Raw genomic sequence first — 19003 nt, forward strand, 5'->3', positions numbered from 1 at the left:
ATTTAGGAATTACAGCTATTTAATTTGTAGATGCCTGTTTTTCAAGGAACCAAAAATAATTGGATAATGATCTCTATAATGCTCTGCATTGGCTACATCATCAGTTAAGAAGATGAAAGGTCTGGAGCTGATTCCAGGGTTGCAATTTGGAAGCTGTTGCTGTGAACCCACATGTGGTCAAAGGAGCTTTCAATGGAAGAGAAACAGACCATCATTAGGCAACAAAAAAGAAGAAATCCATCACAAAGCTAGCAGAAATGAAGGGAATTTTGTTACTTACCGTAAATTCCTTTTCTTCTAGCTCTTATTGGGAGACCCAGACGATTGGGGTATAGCTACTGCCCTCCGGAGGCCACACAAAGCACTACACTAAAAAGTGCAAGGCCCCTCCCCTTCTGGCTATACCCCCCCGTGGTATCACGGGTACTCCAGTTTTAGTGCCAAAGCAAGAAGGAGGAAGCCAATAACTGGTTTAAACAAATTAACTCCGAGAAACATCGGAGAACTGAAAAAACCGTTCAACATGAACAACATGTGTACCCGCAAACAACAAAAAAATCCCGAAGGACAACAGGGCGGGTGCTGGGTCTCCCAATAAGAGCTAGAAGAAAAGGAATTTACGGTAAGTAACAAAATTCCCTTCTTCTTCAGCGCTCTATTGGGAGACCCAGACGATTGGGACGTCCAAAAGCTGTCCCTGGGTGGGTAAAGAAATACCTCATGTTAGAGCTGCAAAAAACAGCCCTCCCCTACGGGGATGTCACTGCCGCCTGCAGGACTCTTCTACCTAAGCTGGCATCCATTACACCAATAACCACAATAACCATATGAGGCCTCTATTGCATGATTTCAAATAGCCACCAAAAAAGGAATATGCAGGCCATATTATATATCAATCATCTTTATTAACAACATAAATTATAAAAATTATAAAAACACATAACAATTTAATGGTACAGCCCAGGAGGGACGGATGGAATAATGTGGACACCGGGCACTTGTTATACTGTCATCAATGGAATCCATAAAACTGGATGGTATGAAATGTTGTTCTATTTATACATTCATAAGTAACTGCAACCTTTACCAGTAGTAAATATCAATTGGTATATAGCATTATCAAAGGTATGGTTTGCAGTGCAATAAAGAATGAATACAACATAACATTACCAAGGAGTCCAAAACGTAAGATTGCCACGGCCTCCAACAGCCACACTGACGCGCGTTTCGCACCTGAAAGTGCTTCGTCCAGGAGTGATCTGTACTGGAACCGCTAACCTCTTTATAGGCAGGAAATCCCTCATAGATGTAGAGCCGGTGTGTAATTTGGTGACGAAATATCCAAATTAGATCATGTGACGCTCTGGTTACCATCACAACAGTTGAAACATACTTGCTCATTTGTTAAAAAGTCCGTAACGTCATTTCCGGGTAAAGAAACATGTGACACTGGTAGTTATGGTAACATGCGTATACAAGCGGTTACATTCATTAAGAATCCGTAACATCATTTCCGGGTAAGAGCATGTGACACTCGTAGTTATAGCAACCTGCATATACAAACAATTACATTCATACAAGGTCCGTAACGTCATTTCCGGATAAAACACATGTGACATTAGTAGTTATAGCAACGTGCATATACAAGCAGTTACATTCATAGAGGGACCGTAACGTCATTTCCGGGTGTATCTCATTAATGTTAGCACTCCGGTAACCATAGAAATATGTAAATAAACAAGTTCATAACGTCATCTCTAGATTTAAATGTAACCTACTCCGATAACTATGGTGACATATACAGGTGAGCAATTACATTCATAAAGGATCCGTAACATCCGTAATATTATTCACAGAGACATTATGCCCATAAATGCTTTATCAATACTATATCACCATTAAAAAGTGAATCTATGATTATAGATGCTAACCAGCATCCGTCCGAAGTCATTCGGGCAGATGGTGGGAGCATGACAAAGTGTATACGTGAAAAAAGTATATATGTATGTATATGCATATACAAACAATTACATTCATACCAAGTCCGTAACGTCATTTCCGGATAAAAAACATGTGACACTAGTAGTTATAGCAACGTGCATATACAAGTGGTTACATTCATGGAAGTACCGTAACGTTATTTCCGGGTGCATCTCATTAATATTAGCACTCTGGTAACCATAGAAATATGTAAATGAACAAGTTCGTAACGTCATCTCTAGATTTAAGTGTAACCTACTCCGGTAACTATGGTAACATATACAGATGAGCAATTCTATTCATAAAGGATCCGTAACATCGGTTCCGAAAGCGTCATGTTGATATTAACACTCCGGTAACCGTAAAGATATATGTAGATGACTAATTCATTCATAAAGAAGATAGCAACGTCATTTTATATTAATTTTATGACTATAGTTGCATGTGTAACCAAATAATCTAAATCATGAAAAATCCATAACGTCACTTCCAGAGGTGTTATATCCATCAACTCTAAAATATCAAAAGGACATATTGGGTATAAATTTTAACATATTGTTCACAGAGACATTATACCCATAAATGCTTTATCAATACTAGATCACCATTAAAAAGTGAATCTATGATTATAGATGCCAACCAGCATCCGTCCGAAATCATTCGGGCAGATGGTGGGAGCATAATAAAGTGCATGCGTGAAAAGAATATATATATATATATATATATATATACATACATTATATTATATTCTAACCATAAAGAAAAACTATAATTATGATAATAAGTGCAGTTAAATATTGACCAATGATCCATTATAATAAAACAAACCAATATCCATGCATAGAAATAGGAAAGAAGAAAAGGAAAAAGCCCCCCTGTGATATATAAGTGACAAAAGGTGACAAAGGTGACAAGAAGGAAGAATTGTTTAGAAAAAGAGAATAAATACAAGATTAAAATATTGTTATAATTCTCAAATAAATTATATAATAATAATAATAAAGCACTGATAATACAAATACTTCAGAATGGTACATGGTTAATCACTCTGTAAATATCTGATATATAGTGGGAACCAATATATATACACAATCTTCAAAATTATTAGATTCCATTAACGACAAGTGCCCAATGTGAACCACACAAAATTCCCACCATAATCCAATTAGTACATCAACAATCAATATATAGTCCCAATAAATAGTAATAATATAATATGGTATCAAAAAAACACTCCCAATTCCATCATGTATCAAGATTAATATAGAAAGATACATAAATACACAAAGAACCGGCAAGGTCAACATGGAAGAAAAACATGGAGAGAAGGAAATTCCAGCCCTAAAAGGAAAGATAAAACCATACATCATAACCACATATTAAATTTTAAAATAAATATATTTTAATATTAAAACCAATTAAAACAGAATAAAAAGCCCATAAAAACCGCACTGAAAAATAATATTTATATAGGAAGAAAGGGAACAAAGCTGTTGTGATCATTCAAACCGTTTGGTGTGAGGGTATTCAATTTATAGATCCACATTGTTTCTCTCTGAGCCAGAAGTCTCTTCCAATTGCCACCTCGCATACCAATCAAGATCCTGTCTATACCTTTGGCTTGAAATAGAGTACTATCACATTCATGTTTTAATTTGAAGTGACGTGGAATGGTTTTTAATTTATTAGGATCCTCTTCTTGCTTGGCATTTTCAATATCTAGCACGTGTTCACGGATTCGACGTCTCAATTCTCGAGACGTCATTCCCACATATGCTAATCCACAAGGACAGGTTGCTTGATAGATAACTGCTTTGGTTGTACAATTAATACTATGAGTGATTTGATATGTCCTCTCATGATTTGAGTCCTCAAAAGTCTGGCTATTGGTAATATTGGCACATGCTACACATTTGCCACATGTAGTGCAGCCCCATTTTGGGCCTTTTGCACCGAATATAGGTTTTTGTGACTTAATTTCATAGTGACTCCGTACTAATGTATCTCGAAGATTCCTAGATTTTCTATATGTGACTGATGGATGTTGGTGTATATGCCCTGCAATAGTTTTATCTAGCTGAAGAATCGACCAGTGTCTTTCCAGGATTCTTTTAAATTCATCACTCCGAGAGTTATAGTCCAGTATGCAACGTACCTTAGTATCCTTCTGTTCAGTTTTCGTCCTATATTGCAGCAGATCTGTCCTGTTTCTTACACTTGCGTTCCTGTATGCCTCACAAATGGTTTTCTTGTTGTATCCCCGATCCCTAAAACGAGAACACAGATCCTCAGCTTGTTTTTCATATAGATGATCATTGGAACATATTCTTCTAGCTCTTAAGAACTGTCCCTTAGGGATATTTCTAATAAGATGTTTCGGATGTTGGGATGTGGCATGCAGGACTGCATTAGCTGATGTGCTTTTTCTATATAGGTCAGTCTGGATGAAGCCACATTCATCAGTTTGTATAAGAATATCCAGAAATTCAATCTTTTTCTGACTATATTTGTATGTCAGCCGGATATTGATGTTATTTTTATTCAATTCCTGAATAAAGGCTTCCAAATCCTCCACCGACCCCTGCCATATCATCAGCACATCATCTATGTACCTACACCAGAATAATACCTTCTCACTCAGTCTGGTGGTCTCCGTTTGGAAGTGACGTTATGGATTTTTCATGATTTAGATTATTTGGTTACACATGCAACTATAGTCATAAAATTAATATAAAATGACGTTGCTATCTTCTTTATGAATGAATTAGTCATCTACATATATCTTTACGGTTACCGGAGTGTTAATATCAACATGACGCTTTCGGAACCGATGTTACGGATCCTTTATGAATAGAATTGCTCATCTGTATATGTTACCATAGTTACCGGAGTAGGTTACACTTAAATCTAGAGATGACGTTACGAACTTGTTCATTTACATATTTCTATGGTTACCAGAGTGCTAATATTAATGAGATGCACCCGGAAATAACGTTACGGTACTTCCATGAATGTAACCACTTGTATATGCACGTTGCTATAACTACTAGTGTCACATGTTTTTTATCCGGAAATGACGTTACGGACTTGGTATGAATGTAATTGTTTGTATATGCATATACATACATATATACTTTTTTCACGTATACACTTTGTCATGCTCCCACCATCTGCCCGAATGACTTCGGACGGATGCTGGTTAGCATCTATAATCATAGATTCACTTTTTAATGGTGATATAGTATTGATAAAGCATTTATGGGCATAATGTCTCTGTGAATAATATTACGGATGTTACGGATCCTTTATGAATGTAATTGCTCACCTGTATATGTCACCATAGTTATCGGAGTAGGTTACATTTAAATCTAGAGATGACGTTATGAACTTGTTTATTTACATATTTCTATGGTTACCGGAGTGCTAACATTAATGAGATACACCCGGAAATGACGTTACGGTCCCTCTATGAATGTAACTGCTTGTATATGCACGTTGCTATAACTACTAATGTCACATGTGTTTTATCCGGAAATGACGTTACGGACCTTGTATGAATGTAATTGTTTGTATATGCAGGTTGCTATAACTACGAGTGTCACATGCTCTTACCCGGAAATGATGTTACGGATTCTTAATGAATGTAACCGCTTGTATACGCATGTTACCATAACTACCAGTGTCACATGTTTCTTTACCCGGAAATGACGTTACGGACTTTTTAACAAATGAGCAAGTATGTTTCAACTGTTGTGATGGTAACCAGAGCGTCACATGATCTAATTTGGATATTTCGTCACCAAATTACACACCGGCTCTACATCTATGAGGGATTTCCTGCCTATAAAGAGGTTAGCGGTTCCAGTACAGATCACTCCTGGACGAAGCACTTTCAGGTGCGAAACGCGCGTCAGTGTGGCTGTTGGAGGCCGTGGCAATCTTACGTTTTGGACTCCTTGGTAATGTTATGTTGTATTCATTCTTTATTGCACTGCAAACCATACCTTTGATAATGCTATATACCAATTGATATTTACTACTGGTAAAGGTTGCAGTTACTTATGAATGTATAAATAGAACAACATTTCATACCATCCAGTTTTATGGATTCCATTGATGACAGTATAACAAGTGCCCGGTGTCCACATTATTCCATCCGTCCCTCCTGGGCTGTACCATTAAATTGTTATGTGTTTTTATAATTTTTATAATTTATGTTGTTAATAAAGATGATTGATATATAATATGGCCTGCATATTCCTTTTTTGGTGGCTAAGCTGGCATCCGCCGAAGCATAGGTATGCACCTGATAATGCTTGGTGAAAATGTGCAGACTGGACCAGGTTGCTGCCTGGCACACCTGTTGAGCCGAAGCCTGGTGACGTTATGCCCAGGACGCACCCACGGCTCTGGTTGAGTGGGCTTTTAGCCCTGAAGGAACCGGAAGCCCCGCAGAGCGGTAGGCCTCTAGAATTGGTTCTTTGATCCATCGAGCCAGGGTGGCTTTAGAAGCCTGCAATCCCTTGCGCGGACCAGCGACAAGGACAAAAAGTGCATCGGAACGGCGTATGGGCGCCGTTCGGGAGATGTAGATTCTGAGTGCTCTCACCAGATCTAGCAAACGTAAGTCCTTTTCATACCGGTGAACCGGATGAGGGTAAAAGGAAGGCAAGGATATATCCTGATTAAGATGAAACGAGGATACGACCTTAGGGAGAAACTCCGGAATGGGGCGCAGCACTACCTTGTCCTGGTGGAACACCAGGAAAGGAGCCTTGGATGACAAAGCTGCCAGCTCAGACACTCGCCGAAGCGATGTGATCGCGACAAGAAACGCCACTTTCTGTGACAGTCGAGAAAAGGAAACGTCCTTTAGAGGCTCGAAGGGCGGCTTTTGCAGAGCAACAAGTACTCTGTTCAGATCCCATGGATCTAACGGCCGCTTGTACGGGGGCACAATATGACAGACCCCCTGTAGGAACGTGCGCACCTTAGGAAGACGTGCTAGACGCTTCTGAAAAAACACAGACAGTGCCGAGACTTGCCCTTTAAGGGAACTGAGCGACAAGCCCTTTTCCAACCCCGATTGCAGGAAGGAAAGAAAGGTGGGCAATGCAAATGGCCAAGGGGATACTCTCTGTGCAGAGCACCAAGATAAGAAAATCTTCCACGTCCTGTGGTAGATCTTAGCAGACGTTGACTTCCTAGCCTGTCTCATTGTGGCTACGACTCCTTGAGATAATCCTGCAGACGCTAGGATCCAGGACTCAATGGCCACACAGTCAGGTTCAGGGCCGCAGAATTCTGATGGAAAAACGGCCCTTGGGACAGTAAGTCTGGTCGGTCTGGCAGTGACCACGGTCGACCGACCGTGAGATGCCACAGATCCGGATACCACGATCTCCTCGGCCAGTCTGGGGCGACGAGTATGACGCGGCTGCAATCGGATCTGATCTTGCGTAACACTCTGGGCAAGAGTGCCAGAGGTGGGAAGACGTATGGGAGCCGGAACTGCGACCAATCTTGAACTAATGCGTCTGCCGCCAGAGCTCTTTGATCGCGCGACCTCGCCATGAATGCCGGGACCTTGTTGTTGTGCCGGGACGCCATTAGGTCGACGTCCGGCACTCCCCATCGGCGACAGATTTCCTGAAACACGTCCGGGTGAAGGGACCATTCCCCTGCGTCCATGCCCTGGCGACTGAGGAAGTCTGCTTCCCAGTTTTCTACGCCGGGGATGTGAACTGCGGATATGGTGGAGGCCGTGGCTTCCACCCACATCAGAATCCGCCGGACTTCCTGGAAGGCTTGCCGACTGCGTGTCCCCCCTTGGTGGTTGATGTATGCCACCGCTGTGGAGTTGTCCGACTGAATTCGGATCTGCCTTCCTTCCAGCCACTGCTGGAAGGCTAGTAGGGCAAGATACACTGCTCTGATTTCCAGAACATTGATCTGAAGGGTGGACTCCTGCGGAGTCCACGTCCCCTGAGCCCTGTGGTGGAGAAACACTGCTCCCCACCCTGACAGACTCGCATCTGTCGTGACCACTGCCCAGGATGGGGGCAGGAAGGATCTTCCCTGAGACAATGAGGTGGGAAGGAGCCACCATTGTAGAGAGTCCTTGGCCGTCTGGGAAAGAGAGACTTTCCTGTCCAGGGACGTTGACTTCCCGTCCCATTGGCGGAGAATGTCCCATTGAAGTGGGCGCAGATGAAACTGCGCAAAGGGAACTGCTTCCATGGCTGCCACCATCTTCCCGAGGAAGTGCATGAGGCGCCGTAAGGGGTGCGACTGGCCCTGAAGGAGGGATTGCACCCCTGTCTGTAGTGACCGCTGCTTGTTCAGCGGAAGCTTCACTCTCGCTGCTCGAGTATGGAACTCCATGCCAAGATACGTTAGTGACTGTGTCGGAGACAGATTCGACTTTGGAAAGTTGATGATCCATCCAAACGTCTGTAGAGTCTCCAGTGTAGCATGTAGACTGAGTTGGCATGCCTCTTGAGAGGGTGCCTTGACAAGTAGATCGTCTAGGTAAGGGATCACCGAGTGTCCCTGAGAGTGCAAGACTGCTACCACTGCCGCCATGACCTTGGTGAAAACCCGTGGGGCTATCGCCAGACCGAATGGCAGAGCTACGAACTGAAGATGTTCGTTTCCTATCACAAAACGTAGAAAACGTTGATGTTCTGTAGCAATTGGCACGTGGAGATAAGCATCTTTGATGTCTATTGAGGCAAGGAAGTCTCCTTGAGACATTGAGGCCACGACAGAGCGGAGGGTTTCCATCCGGAACCGCCTGGCGTGCACATGTTTGTTGAGCAGCTTTAGATCCAGAACAGGACGGAACGAGCCGTCCTTTTTTGGAACCACAAAGAGATTGGAGTAAAACCCTCGCCCTTGTTCCTGAGGCGGTACAGGAACCACTACTCCTTCCGCTCTTAGGGAGTCCACCGCCTGCAGCAGGGCATCTGCTCGGTCTGGATGTGGGGAGGTTCTGAAGAACCGAGCTGGAGGACGAGAACTGAACTCGATTCTGTACCCGCGCGACAAAATGTCTGTCACCCACCGGTCTTTGACCTGTGACATCCAAATGACGGAAAAGCGGGAGAGCCTGCCCCCGACCGGAGATGCGGAGGGGGGGAGCTGGAAGTCATGAGGTGGCCGCTTTGGAAGCGGTTCCTCCATTTGCTTTCTTGGGGCGCGCGTGAGCCCGCCAGGAATCTGAGCTTCTTTGCGTCCTCTGAGTCCCTTTGGACGAGGAGAATTGTGTCTTGCCCGAACCTCGAAAGGACTGAAACCTCTGCTGCCACTTTTTCTGCTGAGGTTTGCTTGTTCTGGGCTGGGGTAAAGAAGAGTCTTTACCCTTGGACTGTTTAATGATGTTAGCCAATGGTTCGCCAAACAGTCTATCTCTAGATAAAGGCAGGCTGGTTAAACATTTTTTGGAACCAGCATCTGCTTTCCAGTCCTTTAACCACAAGGCTCTGCGCAAAACTACCGAATTGGCGGACGCCATTGAGGTGCGGCTGGTAGATTCTAGGACCGCATTGATAGCGTAAGACGCGAACGCGGACATCTGCGAAGTAAGGGACGCCACTTGCGGCACCGCTGGATGTAAGATAGCATCCACTTTTGCTAAACCAGCTGAAATAGCTTGGAGTGCCCATACGGCTGCGAATGCTGGAGCAAACGACGCGCCGATAGCTTCATAGACAGATTTTAACCAAAGGTCCATCTGTCTGTCATTGGCATCCTTAAGTGAAGCGCCATCCTCCACTGCAACTATGGATCTAGCTGCAAGTTTGGAAATCGGGGGGTCAACTTTTGGACACTGGGTCCAGCGCTTGACCACATCAGGGGGAAAAGGAAAACGTGTATCCTTAGAACGTTTAGAGAAACGCCTTTCTGGATGAGCGTCGTGTTTCTGGATTGACTCTCTGAAGTCAGAGTGATCCAAGAAAGCACTTAATTTACGCTTGGGATAGAGGAAACGAAACTTCTCCTGCTCTGCAGCTGCCTCCTCTGCTGAAGGGGCTGGGGGAGAAATATCTAACAGTCTATTGATGGCTGAGATAAGATCGTTTACCATGGCGTCCCCATCCGGGGTATCCAGATTGAGAGGGGTTCCAGGATAAGACTCCTGATCACTCTCATCAGACGCATCACAGGGAGACTGATTGCGCTGAGACCCTGAGCAGTGTGATGACGTTGAGGGTCTTTCCCAGCGAGCTCGCTTAGGGTGGCTGGGGCTATCATCTGAGTCATAATACTCAGCCTGTGAAGCCGGGGACCCCCTTGCAGTCTGGATTAAATCCAACTGAGGGGGATTAGAGGACAGAGACCTCGCCGTGTCCATAGACTGAGCCCCAGGCATGGATTGCAAAGTTTCAAGGATTTTTGCCATAGTCACAGACATATTATCCGCAAAAACTGCAAAGTCTGTCCCTGACACCGGGGCAGGACTTACAGGCGTCTCAGCCTGGGTCACTATCTCTCCTGACTCCGGCTGGCGAAGCAGCACCGGATCTGAGCATTGCACACAATGGGGGTCCTTGGAGCCTGCTGGTAGAGCAGCCCCACATGCAGCACACGCAGTGTACACAGCCCTAGCCTTGGCAGCCTTGCGTTTTGCGGATGACATGTTGCTGCCTCCTCAGAGTGATCTGGGTATACAGCCAGGAAGCGACCTCACAGTGCAAGCAATAAGGAAATATATATATGTCCAGTGACACAGTACACTAATACACACTGAGGCACTAGAGGGGCCAGCTGAAAAGCCGCTTACCGCCCGCTTAAGAGCGGGTGTGTGATCTCCAAAGCCCCCTAGTCCAGGTCTCCCAGAGCCTTGCGTCCTTCCTCCAGCCAGACATGCATGTAATGGCTGCCGGCGTCCTGAGAGAGGAGGGGGGGCGGGCCCTGGGCGTTCCTGGCTAAGAGCGGGAAGCCTGCTTCCCTCTGTGCCTAGTGAGAGGGCTGGAGCATGTAAATCAGGCTCCAGCCCTCGTCGCTGCCGTGAAACAGCGTCTCTCCCCTACCCTGATTGACAGGGTGGGGGCGGGAACGAATCGGAGCTGCCGGCGTCCTAGGCCGCAAAAGCCGGGGACTAGATTTATAAACGCCACCGCCGTAAAAGCGCGGTCGGCGTGTCCCCGGCGAACTAAAAGTCACAGCAGCGCCGCCGGTCCAGCGGGGGTCGGCGCTGCGTTCCCACACACAGAAAAAAGTCCCCCAGTTAAACTGTAGGAACACTAGCTCTAGCGTTACGGTCCCCGGCGCACTACAACACCCAGCCAGCCCGGAGTGTGTCTGTGCCTGCCGGGGACACAGAGTACCTGTATGATGCAGGGCCATGTCCCTGATGGTACTCCTGCTCGGCATCCACCAGGTTCTATGGGTCTGTGGATGGAGCCCGGCGTCAGAGCTTTGAGGCCGGCAGGATCCCACTTCCACAGAGCCCTACAAGGGGATGTGGAAGGAAAACAGCATGTGGGGCTCCAGCCTCTGTACCAGCAATAGGTACCTCAACCTTACAACACCATCAACGGGTGAGAAGGGAGCATGCTGGGGGCCCTATATGGGCCCTCTTTTCTTCCATCCGAAATAGTCAGCAGCTACTGCTGACTAAAATCTGTGGAGCTATGCGTGGATGTCTGACCTCCTTCGCACAAAGCTTGAAAACTGGAGTACCCGTGATACCACGGGGGGGTATAGCCAGAAGGGGAGGGGCCTTGCACTTTTTAGTGTAGTGCTTTGTGTGGCCTCCGGAGGGCAGTAGCTATACCCCAATCGTCTGGGTCTCCCAATAGAGCGCTGAAGAAATTAGGAGTGGCCAAATCAACAGTTTGGTATATTCTGAAAAAAAAAAACAAATGCACTGGTAAATACAACAAAAGGCTTGGATGTCCACGGATGACAATAGTGGTGGATGATCAGAGAATCCTTTCAATGGTAAAGAAAAACCCCTTCACAACATCCACCCAAGTGAAGAACATTCTTGAGTAAGTAGGTGCTTCAGTATCTACAGTAAGTCTACCATATAGAGAAGACTTCATGAGAGCAAATACAGAGGGTTCACCAGAAGGTGCAAACCATTAATCAGCCTTGAAAATATAAAGGCCAAATTAGACCTTGCCAATAAACATCCAAAGAAGACATTCCAGTTCTGGTAAAGCATTGTTTGGACAGATGAAACTACGATCAACCTGTGCCAGAATGATGGGAAGAAGAAAGCTTGAAAGAGGCTTGCAATAACTCATGATCCACTACATGATCCACTATGATACTCCATGTTCTTTGTATAACATGGTGGAGGCAGTGTGATAACCGGGCATACATGGCTTCCAGTGGCTTTGGATCAATAGTATTTATTTATGATGTGACTGAACACAGAAGCAATCGGATGAATTCTGAAGTGTATAGGGCTTTACTTTCTGCACAGATTCATTGTAATGCAGCAAGATTGATAGGACAGCACCTCACAGTACAATGTGACCCAAAACATACTTTGAAAGCAACCCAGGAGAAGGCAAAGAAGTGGAATATTTTTCAATGGCCAAGTCAATCAACAGATCTCAGCCCCATCAAGCTGCATTTCACATGGTTAAAGGAGTATTCCCATCTTAAAGATTTTATCCCTGTATAGTAGGTGTAATAATAAAATTAGCAAATACCTCCATTTACAAATGTAGTATAGTTCTCCTAATTACCATGTCTCTTACCTCATGTGCAAGAGCATTGCAGCTTAGGTATTCATTTTTTACTTTTTTATTAGTCCTCTTAGGGGACTTGAAACCGTGACCATCTTGTGCTCTACAGGAGTGTATTAGCATCAACACTGCTCTGTATAGAAAATGAACGCCAGCTCGCAGCCATCGTTCACAGGAAGAAAGTCATGACAGATACAGGGGTCATCAGCTGACCCATGGATGTCATGACAACACATAGGTGTATTAAAAATGAATATTTTATTTATAGTAACGTGAATTTGTCAAAGTAATCTTGAGCTCCTGAAATGAGGAGGCTTTATAGAAAAATGGCTGCACTTACTAAACTTTTCACAGGATATTTTTGTTCAATCCCTTTAATTAAACAATTAAACCTGAAAGACTACACTTCAACTGCATCTCAGTTTTTTCATTTTAAATAAAAATTAGTGTCATGTAGAGCCCAAATCATGAAGATTTGGTCACTGACTACATATTTGTGGACCTTATGGTATGTAGAGATGCTGTACAGGGAACCTGTCATGTCAAAAAACACTAATAACCTACAAATATCTGGTTAATCTGCAGGGTAACCGTGTACTAAAGCTGACCGGCTGCTGCACTGAAATCCCAGCTACTAGGAAAAGATGACGTTTATTCCTTCCTTCAATTAGAGCTTTAGGCGACGTGATTTCAGTCACTGCACAGTACTCCTACATGGTGAATGGCAGCTGTAACCACCTTCCAGACACTGACTGACAGCTGCCTCTATACTGTTGCACTGTAGAAGTGGCTGTCAGTCAGTGCCGGGGTGTGACTACGGCCACAGCTCACTATGTTCTGAACGGTGACTCAAGCCACACCATCATAAGCCTGAAGCTGCAGGGAGGAATAAAGTTAATTTCCTCCAGGTAGCTGGGCTTCAGTCCGGCTGCCATGTGGCTGTAGAACACTATTACCCTAGAGATATGGTGTTAATCTGCAGGGTAACAGCATTTTTTAACATGACAGGCTCTATTTATAGCTGTTTTATAGGTATGCCATAAACTTGGGGTAAAAAATCCTGATGGCAGCTTCTCTTTAAATCCTGGGTTATGTCAAAAACTGTTTGGTTTTTTTTGGTGGGGGACCATTCAACAAAATTCAACTGTACAAAAAAAACCAAAAACCTCTCATCGTAGACCCTACACCAACACTCCCAGTGTGTGATCATCTCCTGCTGTATACGGCCATTTTACCAACTGCTCAGATGTTCCATTTACAGTTATTTTGCAACATTAAAGCTAGAAAAACAGATGTTGTATAGAAAATGTCAAAGGTTGTATTATCTTCAAGGTTTTCTAGCATATGTCTATGCACAATGGTAAATTCATAGTGACTGGAAGGACAAACAATGAAGCCAATCTGCCCAGTCCTGACCCCGACTTCTGCGCGGCATTTAGATGAGGCTGCAATGCTTCTATATAGACAGAATTCATGTACATTGATGCTGTGACATCATATATAAACCCATCAGATAGCCACGTAGTCCCGTCTGAACCCTGATAAGACGCTACTATGCAGCCTACAGCGGGTTACGACTGAAGTACTGAACTATGATGAATAAGGGTGGCTTTACATGCTGCGATATCCGGCCCGATATCGCTAGCATGAGACCCGCCCTATCGTTTGTGCGCGACGGGCATATCGCTGCCCGTCGCGCTACAAAATCGCGCACCCCCGTCACACTTACCGGCCCTTCGATGTCGCTGTGACCAGCGACCCGCCTCCTTTCTAAGGAGCGGTTTGTTCGGCGTCACAGCGACGTCACTCAGCGGCCGCCCAATGAAAGTGGAGGGGCAGAGATGAGCAGTACGTAACATCCCGCCCACCTCCTTCCTTCCGCATTGTGGCCGGAGGCAGGTAAGGAGATGATCCTCGTTCCTGCGGCGTCACACGTAGCGATATGTGCTGCCGCAGGGACGAGAATCAACTTCGCCCCAGCGACAGCAGCGATAACTGGCAGTGGACCCATATGTCAACGAGGAGCGATTTTGGACGTTTTTGCAACGATCCAAAATCGCTCCTAGGAATCAAACGCTACGACATCGCTACAACGGCCGGATGTGCGTCACAAAATCCGTGACCCCAACGAGATCGCTGTAGCGAAATCGTACCGTGTAAAGCCCGCTTTAGACTATGGTATAGAACATTATGTTGTAGAGGCTGATGTAAGAATATAAACTGTGCTATGCAAACATTATATTTATCACCCAAAACCAATTTAGAAAGTCTTTTGTACCACTGAACAGTCAACGTTTCATAAGGACACTCATAATATAAGAATAATATGAGTGATCTTATACAATTTCAGCATTGGTAATGCCATAGATTGTCGTCTCAACAGGAGCAGGTTTTTTAATAGTATTTAGTACAGATGGCAATATTTAAGTCAGTTTAAGGGCTCGCTCACAAGAGTATGTAACAGTCAAGTGCAATTCGATGTTTTCCCAGAAAGCACCTGGCCCAATGTTATACACTGGGGACCAGCAATTTTTTTTTTTTTTTTTTTTATCCCAGTTCAGCATGAGAAAGAAATCACAGCATGTTGCGAGTGCATCCATTCTCTGTATGATGAACAGCCATACAAGGCTATGGGTGTATGGAAGTCATCGGACTACACTCAGATGTCATCCAAAGAGCAGTCCAATTTATGCCGATATCAAGAAGGGAGAAGATATACAGTTAGGTCCAGAAATATTTGGACAGTGACACAATTTTCGCGAGTTGGGCTCTGCATGCCACCACATTGGATTTGAAATGAAATCTCTACAACAGAATTCAAGTGCAGATTGTAATGTTTAATTTGAAGGTTTGAATAAAAATATCTGATAGAAATTGTAGGAATTGTACACATTTCTTTACAAACACTCCACATTTTAGGAGGTCAAAAGTAATTGGACAAATAAACCAAACCCAAAAAAAAAATGTTATTTTCAATATTTTGTTGCGAATCCTTTGGAGGCAATCACTGCCTTAAGTCTGGAACCCATGGACATCACCAAACGCTGGGTTTCCTCCTTCTTAATGCTTTGCCAGGCCTTTACAGCCACAGCCTTCAGGTCTTGCTTGTTTGTGGGTCTTTCCGTCTTAAGTCTGGATTTGAGCAAGTGAAATGCATGCTCAATTGGGTTAAGATCTGGTGATTGACTTGGCCATTGCAGAATGTTCCACTTTTTTGCACTCATGAACTCCTGGGTAGCTTTGGCTGTATGCTTGGGGTCATTGTCCATCTGTACTATGAAGCGCCATCCGATCAACTTTGTGGCATTTGGCTGAATCTGGGCTGAAAGTATATCCCGGTACACTTCAGAATTCATCCGGCTACTCTTGTCTGCTGTTATGTCATCAATAAACACAAGTGACCCAGTGCCATTGAAAGCCATGCATGCCCATGCCATCACGTTGCCTCCACCATGTTTTACAGAGGATGTGGTGTGCCTTGGATCATGTGCCGTTCCCTTTCTTCTCCAAACTTTTTTCTTCCCATCATTCTGGTACAGGTTGATCTTGGTCTCATCTGTCCATAGAATACTTTTCCAGAACTGAGCTGGCTTCATGAGGTGTTTTTCAGCAAATTTAACTCTGGCCTGTCTATTTTTGGAATTGATGAATGGTTTGCATCTAGATGTGAACCCTTTGTATTTACTTTCATGGAGTCTTCTCTTTACTGTTGACTTAGAGACAGATACACCTACTTCACTAAGAGTGTTCTGGACTTCAGTTGATGTTGTGAACGGGTTCTTCTTCACCAAAGAAAGTATGTGGCGATCATCCACCACTGTTGTCATCCGTGGACGCCCAGGCCTTTTTGAGTTCCCAAGCTCACCAGTCAATTCCTTTTTTCTCAGAATGTACCCGACTGTTGATTTTGCTACTCCAAGCATGTCTGCTATCTCTCTGATGGATTTTTTCTTTTTTTTCAGCCTCAGGATGTTCTGCTTCACCTCAATTGAGAGTTCCTTAGACCGCATGTTGTCTGGTCACAGCAACAGCTTCCAAATGCAAAACCACACACCTGTAATCAACCCCAGACCTTTTAACAACTTCATTGATTACAGGTTAACGAGGGAGACGCCTTCAGAGTTAATTGCAGCCCTTAGAGTCCCTTGTCCAATTACTTTTGGTCCCTTGAAAAAGAGGAGGCTATGCATTACAGAGCTATAATTCCTAAACCCTTTCTCCGATTTGGATGTGAAAACTCTCATATTGCAGCTGGGAGTGTGCACTTTCAGCCCATATTATATATATAATTGTATTTCTGAACATGTTTTTGTAAACAGCTAAAATAACAAAACTTGTGTCACTGTCCAAATATTTTTGGACCTAACTGTATTAACTTCTCCATTTTCTCTGCACCTATGCTCCGATTCCCGCATGCAAGAGAGCACAGTGACCGACGCTCGGCTCACACTGATCAGAGATAGAGCCGAGTGTCACTCATTCATTCACATTGAAGATTCTACGTAATGTCACTGTTCTGGAGATCACGTCTCCAACTTTAGAACTAAATATACAGGGTGGTCCAAAAGTAGGTGGACAGTGTATAGTGAAACTGACTCCGTTGCCCTTAGCAACCAATCAGATTCCACTTTTCATTCTTCAGACTCATTGGAAAATGAAAGGTGGAATCTGATTGGTTACTAAGGGCAACTGAGTCAGGTTCACAGATCCAGTTTTCACAGATAAATCTCCCCAAATCTGTTTTCTTTTCAGATAATTCAGATAACCCATAATGGCAAATAATTGAAATACAGATCAAAGAAAATAGATCTTAAAAGATTATTGGAAATCTCAAAATGCTGAAACCGTTAGAGCAAATTGTTATTATTTTCTGTCTACCTACTTTTGAGCCACCCTGTATATATTATAAAATATTGATATACTACATAACAATAATAACAATGTTTATTCACTTATACAGCACTATTGATTCCAGAGTGCTTTACATACATAGGCAACACTGTCCCCATTGGGTCTCACAATCTAAATTCCCTATCTGCATGTCTTTGTAGTGTGGGAGGAAACCCACAGAGAACATACAAATTCCTTGCAGATGTTGTCCTTGGTGGGATTTGAACCCACGACACCAGTGCTGCAAGACTGCAGTGCTAACCACTGAGCCACCCTACTAAAGATCATTTCTATAATAAATGTGTTTTCCACAAAATGTACTTAGTTGTCTCTCCCAACAAAACGTCTGTCTGGGACCCCCAGGAATCAGCTGCAATTTATTAGGGAATCTGACAGCACATTTCACTACAGAGCCTCCAAAGGAGACAGGAAGTATTACACCGCTTAAAAGCAATCATTGGGGTCTGTGTTCTTCATGAATGCACAGGGACCCCCAGACACGCTCTGCTCTCGCTCTACTTCATTACTTCAGATATTTAAAAAGTTTGATTTTTAATCCAGCCAAAGGGACCCTGACAGCCGATACATGCTGCCTGAACCTAAAGACCGGTCTCAGATTGCTGTAGGATTTCAGCCAGGTAAGCGTGACTATGAAACACTGCAGTGTAAACTGGAGAAGTAATGTTATCCCCACCACCTCGGAAATGATTAAGCTCATGAATAAACACCAAGAATATGAGACAATATGCAATATACAATAATCTTTTCAGTTCATGCTATAAAAGATGGAGTTTATGGCCTACAAATATCAGTAATGCCTCAACGTAAATGGAATGACCCCCTTCCACCCCCCCTTTTTCTCTTTATTTTTCTCTCTTTTCTTTTTCATTCTTTGCTTGTTTTTGCATTTAAATATGTCTTCACACAGTCAAATAATGATGTAAGTAATAGCAAATGTTATAGGTGTCAACATCTGCAAGTCTACAATATTCACTAGTCTGATACGATTTTTGTAAATAGTTTAATCCTATATGTTCTCCCATTTCCCTGCCCCCTGTGGTTTTCCCTATATATTTCCAAAATTCCCCCAATAGAAGCCTTTTTCTTTATTTTCCTCCCTCCCTTCCAATATCCTCCTCCCCCTTAAATTTCAATGGTTATACATCTTTATGATTACTTATCTACTTTTGGATATATTTACATAAGAGTGTTTGAAATTCTATGACTGTTATGTAATAAAAATATTGAAACATGAAACACTGCAGCTTTTCAGAGAGCATACCGTATTTTTCGGACCATAAGACGCACTTTTTTTCCCCCAAATGTTGGGAGAAAGTTGGGGGTGCGTCTTATGGTCTGACTATAGGGCTGCGGCCGGGAATGAGGGTGCTGCGGTGGAGCAGGCCATCGGGGGCACGAGCAGGCTG

At 43.8% G+C, this 19003-nt stretch overlaps 1 long non-coding RNA gene across 1 annotated transcript in view; it reads right to left on the reverse strand.

The window, feature by feature from the left end:
* Positions 1-904: 904 nt before the first annotated feature.
* Positions 905-19003, reverse strand: part of LOC142309494 (uncharacterized) — a 43146-nt gene continuing 25047 nt past the window's right edge. Inside the window, exons 3-4 of the long non-coding RNA XR_012753988.1 lie at positions 4136-4247; positions 905-3321 (exon numbers count right to left, since the gene is read on the reverse strand). This is a non-coding gene — a long non-coding RNA (uncharacterized LOC142309494). The remainder of the gene's footprint in view (positions 3322-4135; positions 4248-19003) is intronic.

Source organism: Anomaloglossus baeobatrachus, chromosome 1 (assembly GCF_048569485.1).
Source record: "Anomaloglossus baeobatrachus isolate aAnoBae1 chromosome 1, aAnoBae1.hap1, whole genome shotgun sequence".
Classification (NCBI taxonomy): Eukaryota; Metazoa; Chordata; class Amphibia; order Anura; family Aromobatidae; genus Anomaloglossus; species Anomaloglossus baeobatrachus.